This window comes from Manis javanica, chromosome 6, assembly GCF_040802235.1.
Source record: "Manis javanica isolate MJ-LG chromosome 6, MJ_LKY, whole genome shotgun sequence".
Lineage (NCBI taxonomy): Eukaryota > Metazoa > Chordata > Mammalia > Pholidota > Manidae > Manis > Manis javanica.
In genome coordinates, this window is record NC_133161.1 from 82849924 (window position 1) to 82864561 (window position 14638).

Genomic DNA, 14638 nt, shown 5'->3' on the forward strand with positions numbered 1-14638 from the left:
TTCAGCTCCTTCATCAAGTGTGAGTCAGAGACTAATTACCATGTTTGACCAACACAGAGAATGGTGAAGGGCAGAAGACATTCTCCATCGTTAGAAAAATACACCAGAAGCAAGTGACTTCAAGGAAGAAAACAGAAAAGCTTGTCATGGTATCATAATTTCAAATAAGATTAGAGAAAATTCATTTCAAATTAATTGGGTACCTGCTATGTTCAGGCACTAATAGGGAAAACGAAGGTAGTTTCACCTTAAAATTCAAAAAGCAATTCACATTAGACTGACAAAAGTTATAACTTGCATAAAGAAGGATAAGCAGGAACTAAGAAACTGGCTTTGAAGCACAAAAATTATCCTTAATACTGAAAAAAAGAAGAAAAACATTTTGGGCATAGTTTATAAGCATCTTTGTTATGTTTTTTGGGAGCTTTATAAAGAAAGGCTCATTTAAATTTAGAAAATGAGGGCAAGTATGTTGACTGTCATAAAACATATCAATTTAATTAAAAAATAATGAAGACTAAAAGTAAAGGTGTATATATTGTATACATATAAACTTCAGAAGCACTTTAATGATGTTTAAAATTTAAAACTCATCAGACTGAATACATCAAAAGATACGTGTTTATGACAGCTACAGATTTCTTTGCTGTATTATGTAAATTTCAACAAGATCTTATTATATTTATATGTCTTTCACTTTGGATAATGCATATCATTTCTGTGAATGTTAGGGGTTAGAGAAAGCAAACATTCATATTCAGACCTAGGGAAACAAGAAATCTGAGGTTATATAAATAGTAATAGTAATTAAGATGGAAACTTAAGTAATAGATTATTACTTAAAGAAATTAAATGCAGGAGGAAATTTATTTCCATCTGAAAGCACAGAAGGAAAATATTTTTAAATAACAATGTATTGGGTCTTCTATTTTTCATCATAAAACATTCTTAAAATATGGATAATCTATATTGTAGCACTATGTCATGGAAGCTGGCTTTTTAGAAGTATCAATTTTCCCCTAATGTCACTTTTTCTTAATCCCAGATCACTCATTTTAAAATCTACTCTACAGAAGCCACCTAAATATAATGCTTTCTGGCCATATTCATTTCCAAGCCCTCCTAACCTTACCAGAAACAGGTAACATAAGGACAGCACACTCTCTCCGTGCATGAGCCTCTGGCTTCTGTCAGGCATTTTGTCCTGGAGTCACTCCCTCTTCTCTGTTGCTCAAGTGGATTAGGTAATAAAAGCAGTCTTGCTCTCCTCTATCAAACAGGTAACTCCCAAAGTCCCTGGGGGTAGAGACTAGATTCCTTTTTCCTGAAACTTTGCTGAGTAACATTTAAATCCACAGAGAAGTATTCAGATATATGGGCCACCTTCTAGAATGACACACGGGCAAATAATTATTTAAATCTAATTGTAAATGCCACCAAAATGCTATCTTGTGTCCCTTCCTCTTTTAGGCTAAGTAAAGCCAACACTGTTTCTGGTGAGTACATTAAAAACTTGTGCTTATCTCCAGAATCTGACTAGTGGGCAGGTGTCAGAGTCTCTGTGTGTGTTGGTTGACTTATAAAACAATTACACCACCGTTTTTATTCCTTGTATCATCACTTTGTATTTAACTTGTGAAATAATAATCTGACCAGAAGCATAGTTTTTGAAAAACCAGAATTGTGTCATGTTGTCCTAAAGGCTAATGCTGAGAATGCTTACTACAGACCAGACACCATTCCAAGAACTATACATGGATTATCTAAATTAATCTTCATAATAGCCATTTGAAATAAGTATTATTATTATCCCAATATTACAGATGATAAAAGTAACAAAGTACTGATAGGCATAAGGACTAAGGGTTAAACAACCCACTCCAGGTCCGAGTGCTGAGTTACAGTCACACCAACTGGAATGCTTTTCTCTGTAACAGAATATTCCAATAAAAGTGGTTCGATATATGGGGAACACGTATGTGCTTGTCAGGTAATAAATACTGGGTAATAACTTTCAGTTTCCAAAATGCTAGCTTCCCTCCAAAGCAGTCTTTTAAAAATCCTGGGCTGTTATACCATCTCAATACCGAATTATTTGCTCAACTGCATGTGTAATCAACTCAAAATAAAGACCAAAGAAATCTCCCATCCTCTAGAAGGACCTGTTTCTTTAAAGGGAGAAAATGTTACATGTTAAGATTTCAAAATCAAATCAAATTCAAAATGAAAATTAAGTCCACATTTCCATCACTCCAGGAACAGAACTGTACCTGTCCTGACAAAGGGAATGTGAAATATAAAATTAAACTAATAGGAAACAAAGAAAAGCTATCATGGTAATCTGGAAAGGCTTTTTCCATTTATTTTGGGAAGAAAGCACTATCATAGTTGAACATTTTGGGAATGGCTGTATATTACTGACATGGAACTGAGTTTCATAGTCACAAACACAGGTGTGCAGAAATAAAATTCTACTTTTCTAAATTTTTTTATACCCCACACTTCCATTCTATCTGATCCAGCATATTTCATATAGTCATTTTAAGAAACTTTCCATTTTCGATATTTCTCAGTCCTTTGAGATTTAGATCCCCACTGTATTTTTCTCAGCAGGTGTTCTCTCTCGAGGAGGAGAAGAGGGCACAGAGCATACCCTCTCCACACGGTGTGGCTGACCCTTGGTCGGGCCATGAGCATTTTGCAGATGGTGTCCCTCTCCCTCAGCTTACTTACACAACCTTCTAGGGCCTTAACCACAGTATTCAGGCCCAAGGGACTCCATGATTCTGCTTCTAAACATAGCTGCCTACACACCACACACAGCCCATGATACCCCACTGCTCCAGTGCCGTGATCATTGCAATGTTTTCTAGTTGTTCTCTCTGAGCAGTACCTCTGCTCTGAGATCCTCATACATGTGTGCCTGTGAGCAGAAGGGCAGAAAGACCTTGCCTGTTGGAGTGAGTCTGCAGCAGCCAGGTCACAGGAGCTTTCTGGGATTCCTTCACATTTAAGCTCCTGTGTTCCCACTTCTACCCAAGTTTATGGCCCTTTTATCTATTTGGGGGATGGTGTTGAGAGTTATGATCAGGCTAATTATAACTACCTTCCAAATCTTTATTAAAACTCAATAGTAACATGATGTCACCTCCTTGTCTCATTTTACAGCTTCATAACTTGCAGTCTGCAAAAAAGGTAAAGAGGGTGGGACACAAGCATGTAGATTAATACCTCACAATATCATTTTATCATATAATAAAAACTGTACATTGTGGGAAACAAACACAAGATTTGTTTTTGTTTAGCTGAGGGAGAGATCAATGGGACTTGAGATTCTAAAAATATGTTCACAGGACTCTTAGATCCCTAATCTTGTCTAGAAGCTAAGGTAGAAGGAAGTGTGATTCCCAGCAATTAAAATTAAGTAATTGCATAAAGCACTTAGCACTGTAATCGGAAATATGGAGAAAAAGGCATGTTAACGACCTACACCTGGTTTGACATGAAGGTCCATGTCCACAAACAGAGGGAAGCATATTTCGACCAGGTTATAGGAGACTCCAATGTCTGCACAGAGTCTAGCAAAGGAGATGAAAAAGTAATGACAAGGTGATTTTAAGTTTAAAAATCATGACTGCAACCTGTGGTAAACATTGCAGACTGAATACATTTTCAGTTGTACCTGAAATCTCATTAAAATAATAGAATTTACAAAAACATGGACATTTGTGTTCAGACCAAAGATTTAGATGTGAAAGGATGGGAAACAAGTCATTATTTAGAAAACAAATGGACTAACGAGAATTGCTCAGCCGACCCTACATTGTCAGATTTTAAACATCTAAGACTAGAGCAGAAAGCCAATAAGAAGCAAAAATAATCTGCTTTATAACCCCAAACAGAGCATAAACCAACAGCATCAGGTGCCATGGAAAACAGGACTAAATTGGTTGAATATCTTTAGAAGTCCTAAACCCTAGATCTTCCTGTGTATTCCACACAGCCTACCTACTCTCCTTCCCCAACCTGTCAAAAGGTAGGGAGTTTCCTCTTTGGAAACAACAGCTAGAGAACACTTAACATATAAACAAAAGGCCCAGCTAAGGGCTGGAGGGAGATCCAAGCTGAAATAAGTTTAAGTGGAAGTTCACACTGATTCCTTTTCCACTGCCACCTCCAGAACTCTAGTAAGCAAGAGATCACTTGCTGATACCACTTTTGGATGGAGGTGGCGGGGTGGGGGGAGGACAGTGAAATGGCCTGGACCTTACGTGATCTCCGTGGAAGGGAACTGGCCAGTACAAGTATAACATGAGTCTCAGGTTTTAATACTTCTGAAATGTCCAGTAGCCACATTTAGAGTACAAATTAACATGTGATATTAATTTTAATTTATAAATTATTAGGTCCAATATCATAAATAATATTTCAAATAACAGAAAATTATTAATGAGATATTTTACTTCTTTTGGTACAAAGTCTTGGAAATCTTATTTTGATTTTACTCTTAACAGCACATCTCAATTTAGACTAACTGTATTTCAAGTCTTCTCTCAATAGCCACTGGTGGCTAGTGGCTACCATATTGAACAATGCAACTCCAGAATAAGAGCCATATTTACTGGTCGTAATTTTAAATACAAATGGAAAATCACCAGACACTTGAGGAACACCTCTGATATGCAAGACAAATTTTAAAACAAATAAACAATAGGGACGAGTACAAGAAAAGGGAATAAAAAACACTAAATATTTTTGTGATTAATGTCTTCACACAACTGAGAAAAGATATTGCATCATGAAACTAGTGAAACAGAAAACCATGAAATAAAAAAAGCAGAGAAATAAAAGGCAGCAATCTGGAAATTTTGACTTCTATAATGATTGTAGAAATGAGTCAGCAAAGCAGTAGGATTATCAGAGTAGCAGCATTTGAATACAGAGGAAGCATTAGATACATCAGAATAGTGGACTAGATCCAACATCTGTATGGTGGCATTTCCAGAGAACATAAAACTAGACACAAATGGGGAAATAAGGACAGAATGCATGAATCCTTTCCAGGATTGAAGGACATGTCTCCAAGAGGTCAAGAGGCCACCCACTGCAGCACAGTGGATTAAAAAGGCCACAGGGAATGGCCTCCTGCCTGTCTTCACATATCAGAATTACCGAAAATGAAAAAAGAGTATTTTTTAAATTAAGGTATTGATATACAATCTTACAAGGTTTCACATGAGCAACATTGTGGTTTCAGAATTCACCCATATTATCAAGTAACCCCCCACCCCATTGTAGTCACTGTCCATCAGCATAGTGGTACATAAGTGGTACATATACACAATGGGATATGCTTCTCTGCCATTTGCAGCCTTAGCCAGTCTTGTCTTCCTTCCTCCTAGATAAGATTATTAACATACCTCATTGTGAAATTACCCTACTTCCCAACCACATCCAATTCAGAACAAATCTCTGCTTCCTCAAAGCCTTCTCCCACCCCACCCAAGCTCTATGAGAGATTCTGCCCCCTCCTGCTGCATCATGCCGGCTCCCATGGCACACTTCTCTCTCTCTGCAGTGAGTAACGAACTCCGCAGATGTCTTCCTGCGATCCTTGGTGGAAGGGCACTGCCAGTCCTAAGGCATCTAAAAAGTTCCCCTCTTCATGCCAATGTTTATAGGAGACTCTGGCATACTTGGTAGCACATCCCCGCAAAATTTAGAGAAGACTAAATGGAACGTTAAAGAAGGAAAGTCAGAAGGTGCCACAGTGATAAGGAAAAGGAAAAATTATTGTCAGTGTGCGAAATGGCACTGAACAAAGATTGTGAGGTCAGAGCAGCTGTGTCTGCACAGAGTGAAAGGGCGAGATGAGGACACAGGCCAGGGTGCAGGGCAGGCACGCCAGCTGCTGAGGGGCCGTGAGACACTAGAGAGCTCTGTGGTCTGGCTGTCAAAGAAGCTGGAGGAAAACTTTAAGTCTCCATCACCAAAACCTCACTAAGGGAAGATGTCACAGCCACTCCACTGAAGATTTTATACTCTTCTCAGATCTACAAAAGGGGACATAGGAATAGCCTAATATAATTAGGGAATTAATGACCCTCCCAGTAAAGGGCTATCAAGATAATAGTAAGTGAATTTTAAATAATTTCTTAAAAGGGATTAAGATAAAGTCTACATCTGGAAAGGATTAAAATTTTAGGTAATCAGTGAGGTGTGAAGTACAGGGTAGGAATGTAGATAAGTAAACAATTTCTAAGGTAAATTTCTTATGAGTACTGAGGTAAACATTTTTGGGTATTCCTGTACACACTTTTTTTTTAAGATCTGCTGTGTTCAGGCAAGTCTGATTTAAACAGCTGTTAAAACTGAGCTGAGTGCTATGAGATACCTCTCACTCTTCAGTCTCCAGCACTCACTTGCCAGTCCTTGTTTTCCAAAAGAAGGAAGGATTTAAAACTAGATCACCGTCTGAGCCTGGCTAGGCCACCACAGAAAGTTATATGAAAGTTATATGCTGTGAATTAAAGTAGTGGCTGGGGGAGGAAGAAGTTGGGAAAGGTCTTGGAAATACTTAGTAGAGAAGGAAATATTTAGAAGGCAGAATGAATACCTCGGGTTGGTGAATAATTAGCTAGGTAGAGGGTTGGAAATCAAGAACAAGCACTAGGCCTCAGGCTCAAGCAGCAAGAGGAAAGTTAAGAAAGGGGAGGAAATAACAGGACTAGATCTGGGGGTGGGATGAGGCTAGGCTACCTGGAATTTTCACTAATTAGCTGCAATATTCTGGGCCAGTTTCTCAGTCTTTCTGAGTGTGTTTACTTACTCTTCAAATGAGGATAACATTACCCACTTAAAAATTATTGTGAAAATTAAATAATAATAGTTAACCCTTCTACAGTACATACTCCCTTGCTTAAGTATTAAGTATCCACTTGTTTAAGTATTTTACATATAGTAACTCACTTATTTTGAACAAATGACAACAAATGACCTACAAGGTAGGAATTTTTATTACAGAACTTGACAGAGGAAACAGAAGACACAGGAGGTTTACTAACTTGCCCAAGATCACAGAGCTGAGAAGTGGCAGATCCAAGTTTCAAACCTTTTCAATTCCACTACAGAGCATGCCTTAGCCAATAATTTACAATACTTCTCATTAAATACTAATCATTTTGCATAATTATAATTCCTTGCAGGCATTTGTAGATTACAATTAATTATTATAATTTAACTTAGCCATTTATTTAGAAAGTATTTGCACACTACATGTATGTACATATATTTCACTTAACACTAAGATAGATTCAAGCATAGTAAGCGACACACCTATCTTAGGGTCGTTCACAGTTTAATTCTGAACATAAAATGTACATCATGAATCAGAACACAGTGCACAGTTATGTGTTAAAAGAAGTTAGATACTTCCGACTCAGGACACAGAGCGGTCACCAAGAAGCATGTAGATATGTGTGAGTTAGAAGCTCAGGGAAGAGATCAGGGCTATGAAATGCAGAGTTGGGCCTCTTCAACATCTTACAGGTGAAACCATAAAAAGAGATGAGACCCCTTAGTAGGCGTTGATGGGGCAGGGGAGCCTAGAAAGGCAGAAAGGGGACTTCGGGAAGGACAACGCAGCTGCCAGGCAAGGGTATCAAAAGCAAAGCTCACCGTGTCTCTGTGGCCTCTCAGTCTCCATTGACCTAATTAACGGATCTTAGTTTAAGAGTGTGCTAAGAAATGTCCCACTTCTGACACTTGCAGCTTTTGCTGGGAACAAATGTCAGCATTGTAGAAGCTGCTGAAAGTCTACTTCCACTCCTAAACCTCGGAAAAAGCTAAGCTTCATAGCTGTTGCTCTGCCATGTTAAATAATTAGTAAGTAATTTTCTTCATACAAAAGACCATTCAGATTGTTTCAATTGCTTTTATTTATTCTACAGGATTTCAGCTTCAGAAATGCTCCAGCTGTTACTATGTACAGAAGTTCTGATGCAAGATTTTAGAAACAAAATGGCACCTTTAATACTCAGGAGGAATATTAATGGAGTAGGAAGGATACTGGGAAAAATTATAGCAAGCTTCCTTTCTGTTTGCCTATTAATACCAGGATTCACTTTTTCCTTTGCTCATCCTGTTTCCTGACTTCATCTGGTTAGGCATAGAATTTTACTCAACTATTGTAATAAGACTGGGGTGTAAGGATGCAACACACGGAGTTCTGGGAGACTGAGGCAAAGAACCTTTCAAGAGGTCAGGAAGAACCCTAGCCAAGGGACGGAGAAGAAAAAGAGATGATAACTGCACCTCTATCACCAACTGGCCACTACTCCCTTTTTGTACCCCCGCCCAGAAGGGTTTGGCATGCGTGATTAGGCTAACAAAGAACAACTGCTATAGAGGCTGTGGTCGTCCCCAAAGTGAGAAATAGAGAAATGACAGTATCTGCCTGGATGCAAGGCTAGCAAATCTTGAAGATGACCACGGGACCCAGAGTGGAACTGCCTGAGCCGAGGGTTTCTCTAGCTTTATAGCCAAGCTTCGTGCAGGAACTGAAGACATCTAAGAGACTGACCACAGAAGGGAGCAATCTGAGCTTGGCACACAGACTGGGGAAAAGAATTAGGACTTTGTGTTATTAGATGAAACAAAGTTCTTGGACTTGACTCACTGAGAAATGATCAGTGTTTGTGAGCTTACATACTCAGTGTAATGTGAATTATAAAATATTCTCTATTAAATGTCATAATTTAATAGATGATATGCTTTATACTACAAACAAAAACTAACAAAAATCCTGACAAGCTGGGAAGGGCAGTAATGGTGCTGGTGGTGATAAGAATCCATGAAACTCCCTACCTGAGGATTTCTCACACTAGGCTCTACATAGATCTATGTATTATTTTATGGTAGGGATTTTTGCCAATTGGGGTATTTAAGAAAGAGCCCTAAGAATAAGAGATAGAAGAAATAGATTTTGAAGTTGTTTCAATAATTAAAACTTCTTAGAATTTTAGTCATAGTCCTTAAGCAACAGTGAACATTTTGGGCTAGATTTAGACATAATATTTTTGGGAAAAAATGAATAAAATGTATTGTTGAGTGCTTACTATGTGTCAGGCACTGGGCATTGCTGATAGTAAGTTACAAATGACCCCTACCTTCGGGCAGTTTACAGCTGAAAGTGGCAAAGTACGACTCTAAGTAACAGCAAAGGTCTGAGAGCAGTGCCCTTACCTCTGCATGTCGCCCTTACCTGAGCTCAGCGCCCCTGCAGTGTAACTGCCTGTCCGTGTCTGCTCAGATGTGACTTCTGACCAAACAGCTCTAACAAGGATGAGGCTCCTAGAAACTAGAGGCCTTCCCCCAGGAGACCAAGCTAAAATTTAGATTAGTGTTTGTCCCCATTCCAGATAAAACAGTTTCACCAAAATTTAACACAGGGCACTATCAGCCATAAAGCTTGGAGTGCACACAGCAGTTGGTCATTCTGTTCTGGAAGATATTCCCTGTATAGTGGGTTAGCTGCTTAGCATTCTTAGAATAAATTATACATTTGAAAGGCAATGGCAATGAGCTAAGAGTGGACAAGGGAAGCAGCCCTGCCCAGTATTTTCCTCTTACTTCTTCTGTAAATACATTAGTCACTTGTTTGGCCTAATTTCTTCAGGAGTTGGTGGTTCACTAAGGGGTCCGTTTGTGTGCAGTGGCGGGGTAAGTGTCCACAAAATTCACTGTGTCTTCATCATTTATGAAGTTCACACTTGTTTTTTGTTGTAACTTTCTTCAAAAGGTTTCATTACACATAAACAAAATTAGAACCACTACCTGAGGAAAAGATCCTGGATCCCTTATAAATACCTAGCACAATATTGTTTCCAATAATTTTCTCTAGAGCCTACAACAGGGTCTGACCCACAGTAAGCCCTTGTATTTTTCAATAAATATCTCAGTTAATAAGTGGATCTGAAAGATAGTGACTCCATCCAAAATAAGTTTTTAACTATTTTAGGATTCAGTTGTAAAGCAATAAATAACACTTGCTGAAAATATCTCATGTATTTCCTAAAAATTTATGCCTACTCTAAAAATACATTGTTTTTAGTGTCCAGGCCATGGGACCATTGTAGTGAATAAATTAACTTATATTTCTTCATTTCTAAAATTTCCTAGAATGAGATACAAGGACTCTTACAATGGCGTCTGTTGCATAGGGTAATAATGAAGTTCTAAATAAAACAAAATGAGCCTCCAAATGTATTTTGATTAGACGGTATTCTTAATTTTTAAAACCATAACATACCTACTAATATTCTTTTTGAGTTCCTACAATTAAAACTGGAGAAATGTAAGATTTATATCTTACATTGGAAGATTAGAGAATGACATTAATAAAGAGATGAAACTAATAATTAAAAAAACTGTGTTTATTCCACTTTTAGACTTCACAAGTACTGCAGGGTGAACAATGCCTTCTTATTTAAGCCCACTCTGGAGTCCTTGGTGAACGTAGCCAAGCTGTCTGCTAGGCCCCTTCCATAGTGCCTGCCAATTTGCTGTCATTTCCTCCTTCAGATGATAGTGTTTATGTGACAAAAGTTCTCTGGGTATATTTCAAAACATCTTAAACTATTTAGCAGTATACTACTAAACACCTATTTAAAAGTATTATTTAACCTCCACATGGCTAAATTTGTCAGAAGACACAAAACAGAATTTACCTCGCTCTTCTCCATAAAGAAATGGCTAGAAAGCTCACTGTGGAACCAATGGCATACTAATTGCCCTTTGTAAAGAAAGAAGTTTTCTGTGGCTTAGCCAATTTCTGCAGGGATATACAACACACAAACAGTAAAACTAATTATTTACCAAAATATATTTTTTATTCTCTCTCTGCACTTCATGCTAGTTTCAGACAATTTCCCTTTCCTGATGAACAATTCATTGTTTGTAATTAATAAGAGAATCACTTTGGGTTAGGCATTATTTAGGGTTCCAGTCATCTGATGGCAGCACAGCATTTCTCTCCCACCGGTGTCCGCAAGCCCCCCACCCCTCCTCCTTCTAGTACTTCCCTGCTCTGCATACCACATCACTCCTTTTAGGTGGTAGTAAAGTGGTGCCTTTACAGTTTTACAAAAAGCAACCAGACACATATAAACAACTGACCAATAAAAAAATTTTCCCTGTTCATTCATTTTAAAGTCATTCTTCTTAATTTCAAAATTTTGTGATTATTTTTCAAAGTATTTAACTTTGAGGTTTAGTTTATAAATACTAAGAATATCAATTCCATGATGCAGAGAAAGGGGAACCCTCCTACCCTGCTGGTGGGAATGTAAACTAGGTCAACCATGGTGGAAAGCAATATGGAGGTTCCTCAAAAAACTAAAAGTACAAATACCATTTGACCCAGGAATCCCACTCCTGGGAATTTACCCAAAGAATACAAGTTCTCAGATTCAGAAAGACATATGCACCCCCATGTTTATTGCAGCACTATTTATAATAGCCAAGATATGGAAGCAACCTAAGTGTCCATCAGTAGATGAATGGATAAAGAAGATGTGGTACATATACACAATGGAATACTATTCAGCCATAAGAAAGAAACAAATTCTACCATTTGCAGCAACATGGATGGAGCTAGAGGGTATTATGCTCAGTGAAATAAGTCAGTCAGAGAAAGACAAGTACCAAATGATTTCCTTCATTTGTAGAGTATAACAACAAAGCAAAACTGAAGGAACAAAATAGCAGCAGACTCACAGACTCCAAGAAGGGACTAGTAGTTACCAAGGGGAAGGGTGGGGCAGGGTGGGGGTGGGGGAGGGAGAAGGGGATTGAGGGATATTATGATTAGTACACATGGTGTCAGTGGGAGAGTCATGGGAGAACACAGTGTAGCACAGAGAAGACAAGTAGGGACTCTGGCATCTTACGACACTGATGGACAGTGACTGCAATGGGGTTTGTGTGGGGACTCGATAATATGGGTGAATGTAGTAACCACATTGTTTTTCAAGTGAAACCTGCATAAGAGTGTATATCAATAATAACTTAATAAAAAATTTGCAAAAATTAAAAAAAAAGAATATTAGATTCCTTAATTAGTAATCTTAATTAGCAATTGGTGCTGAAAGCAAAAATAGCCATAGTCACACCAACAGCAATATACTATTGTGTATTTCTTTGCTCTAAGAAAAATATTCTTCTGCTTAATCTGCCCCCTCTGTGGTCTTACATAGTCTTTTGCCGCTGATTTGTCAGCTCCTTAAAGCCTTTTTGTCTCTTGCTTAACAATGATTCTTCCAAGTTCGGGAGCTTACCTTTTTCCCAGGTGAAAATTGTTTTATTATCCTCAGGTGTTTACTTTCTTTAACTCTCAGAACAGTTAACTGCAAAGTTGTCATTGTCCTTTACAAAAGGATCCGATTCCAAATAATTAGTGTTTGTGTTGTACATCATTTGAAAATATTTCTCCTTTTCCCTTGTCAGGATTACAGGAGTCTCATATATTGCCCCACAAATACCACTTTTATTGTTTCATCAGATAAACCTGGGAACAAGGCTGGTTGCCTGTTCTCTTCATCTGACCCAGATCCCTCTTGAGTTCTGAGCTCTCTCACAGGAAGTGAACAAGAAGTTAACACCTTTATAAGTGTCAGTCCAGAATGCTTTCCCCAGAATTCAGCATTGCTCCAAGCAACCATTCTCCAAAGAATAAAAGGAAGTGACCTTCTTTAAAGGTAAAGAAGCCTACACTCCCACACTTTGTAGGACAGGGTGGAGAGTGAGAGGGAAATGCTTTTTTTGTAACAGCATTTAATTTGGTCTTTAAGTAAGTATCTCCTTAAGTTTTCTTTCTGCCTGAATACTGCTCTGTCATTCTTTGCAGTGTTGCCTGGTCTTATATAGCCATATTATAAAACATACCATGTAATAACGAAAATTCTATGTAACAGAATCCCCTCCCTGCCCACAGATATCTAGTGCCCACAGTCAGTACAATTTCTATGATCACTAGTGATAATAAGTTTATGTATGGAAAGACTTTAGTTTTCTTCTTTCTAGGAGGCAGCTTGTTAACAGGATTGGGTCTTTCAAATTATCTCTTAAATATACTTGTCAGTTTTGACAATGCTCCAAAAATCATTATCAGAATCCCACAAATAAAGGTCACTCAAATTCCAGTCTCACTAAAAAAAAAAGACTTCTTAATTAGGAAGAGAAAAATCTAATTGGTCAGATTTTTAGTATGTCCTTTTCAAAAGAGCAATATTTTAAAAAGTTGATGAAAAGGTAAACAGAAATTTAAATTAAATATGAAATCAGTTTAGTTTAGCTTAGGACATGCCAGATCAGTTTTAGACAATCTGAAGGAATAAAAATTTCCACTAAAATTATACTTTTAAAATAATTACAAGTTTAAGTTTTCTGATATTTTTTAAATAAAAGGTACAAAAATGTACAAGTGGAAATTTAGAGACTAGTGGAAATGTAAAATTCAAGCATTTAAAGTCTATTTCTTCATCCATTTAGTTGAGAGCTTATAAGTCTGTTAGAAGAAGCATTATAAATTATTGCACCAGAGAGTATTTATCTCTTTAAAGAGTTAAAAATAATAATAATATTTACTAGATGATAGTCCATCAACTATAAAGACATTTATAGACAACACCCCTGAATAAAAATAATTCTGCTCACCAACTTCTAGAGGCGCTTGCTTGCCCAGATGTAGGATCTTAAGACTGGCTTCAGAGAGAGTGTTGTAGGAGGAGACACAGAAAAGGAGCACATAATTCCCACAGCACGGCTGCTGAGAACTCAGAACAAACAAGGCACAAGGTCTGGAGCACTCAACTGTCTTTAGGGTCATCCTGACATCTGAAAACCGTTGACATCCTGAGACTCACAGTACTGCGGACACATGCTTAACACAAGATAAATATAGATCCTTGACACCTGGGCCAGATGAAATGGAAGTTAACTTGAAAAATCTCTGATTTTATGGCTTAGTTGAGGAAGTAAAACCCTTAATCCTTTTCCTGTTAAAACCGGTTGTGCCCTGTTGAATAGACAGTTACTGGGCTTATGAAACATGGGACTTCAAGTAATTAATCTTTCATCAGCTTGCTTCTCTTCATGATTACCATTTGTTGTGATAGTGTAGGGACAGGTTCAGACATTCCTTTCTTGAGTATGAAATAAACATAACAGTGAATATGAAGTATTAGTTATTCAGCAATCTTTTTATTTAGTAGTTTTTGCTGGTGAGTCATTACAATGTGAGTATCTGTTAGATAAACTTTCCAGTATTTTTTCTCTACAGTTTATGTAGTAATTTGGTCCTTTTTTCTTTGCCTTAATTAGTGAGGCAGAAAGTGTCATGCAATGCTGAAGTGCACTGATTTATCTTTTGGTATAGTTGGATAACATAGGTGTGGATAAAATGAGAGTTTCTGTGGCCAGGATTCTCACCTGGCCCTGGTTGACTAGCCCACTGCACACCTGTGGGCAATTTGACTCTCTAAAAAGAGCTCCACCCAGTGCCCTGGGCCCTGCAGTGGCAGGGCTGCAAGGCTGCAGGAGAGCAGAGTAGAAGCTGGAGTGGTGGCAGCGCCGAGGACAG

General features: G+C 37.9%; 1 protein-coding gene across 4 annotated transcripts in view; it reads right to left on the reverse strand.

The window, feature by feature from the left end:
• Positions 1–13987, reverse strand: part of CD36 (CD36 molecule (CD36 blood group)) — a 74655-nt gene extending 60668 nt beyond the window's left edge. Inside the window, exons 1-2 of one of the 4 annotated variants that reach the window (XM_073238933.1) lie at positions 13714–13986; positions 3107–3184 (exon numbers count right to left, since the gene is read on the reverse strand). The gene's annotated coding sequence lies outside the window, so the exon portion shown is untranslated. Of the gene's footprint in view, positions 1–1132; positions 1244–3106; positions 3185–13713 lie in introns of those variants that run through there. The other 3 variants (XM_073238934.1, XM_017677312.3, XM_017677314.3) reach the window with 3 other exon arrangements.
• Positions 13988–14638: the final 651 nt, after the last annotated feature.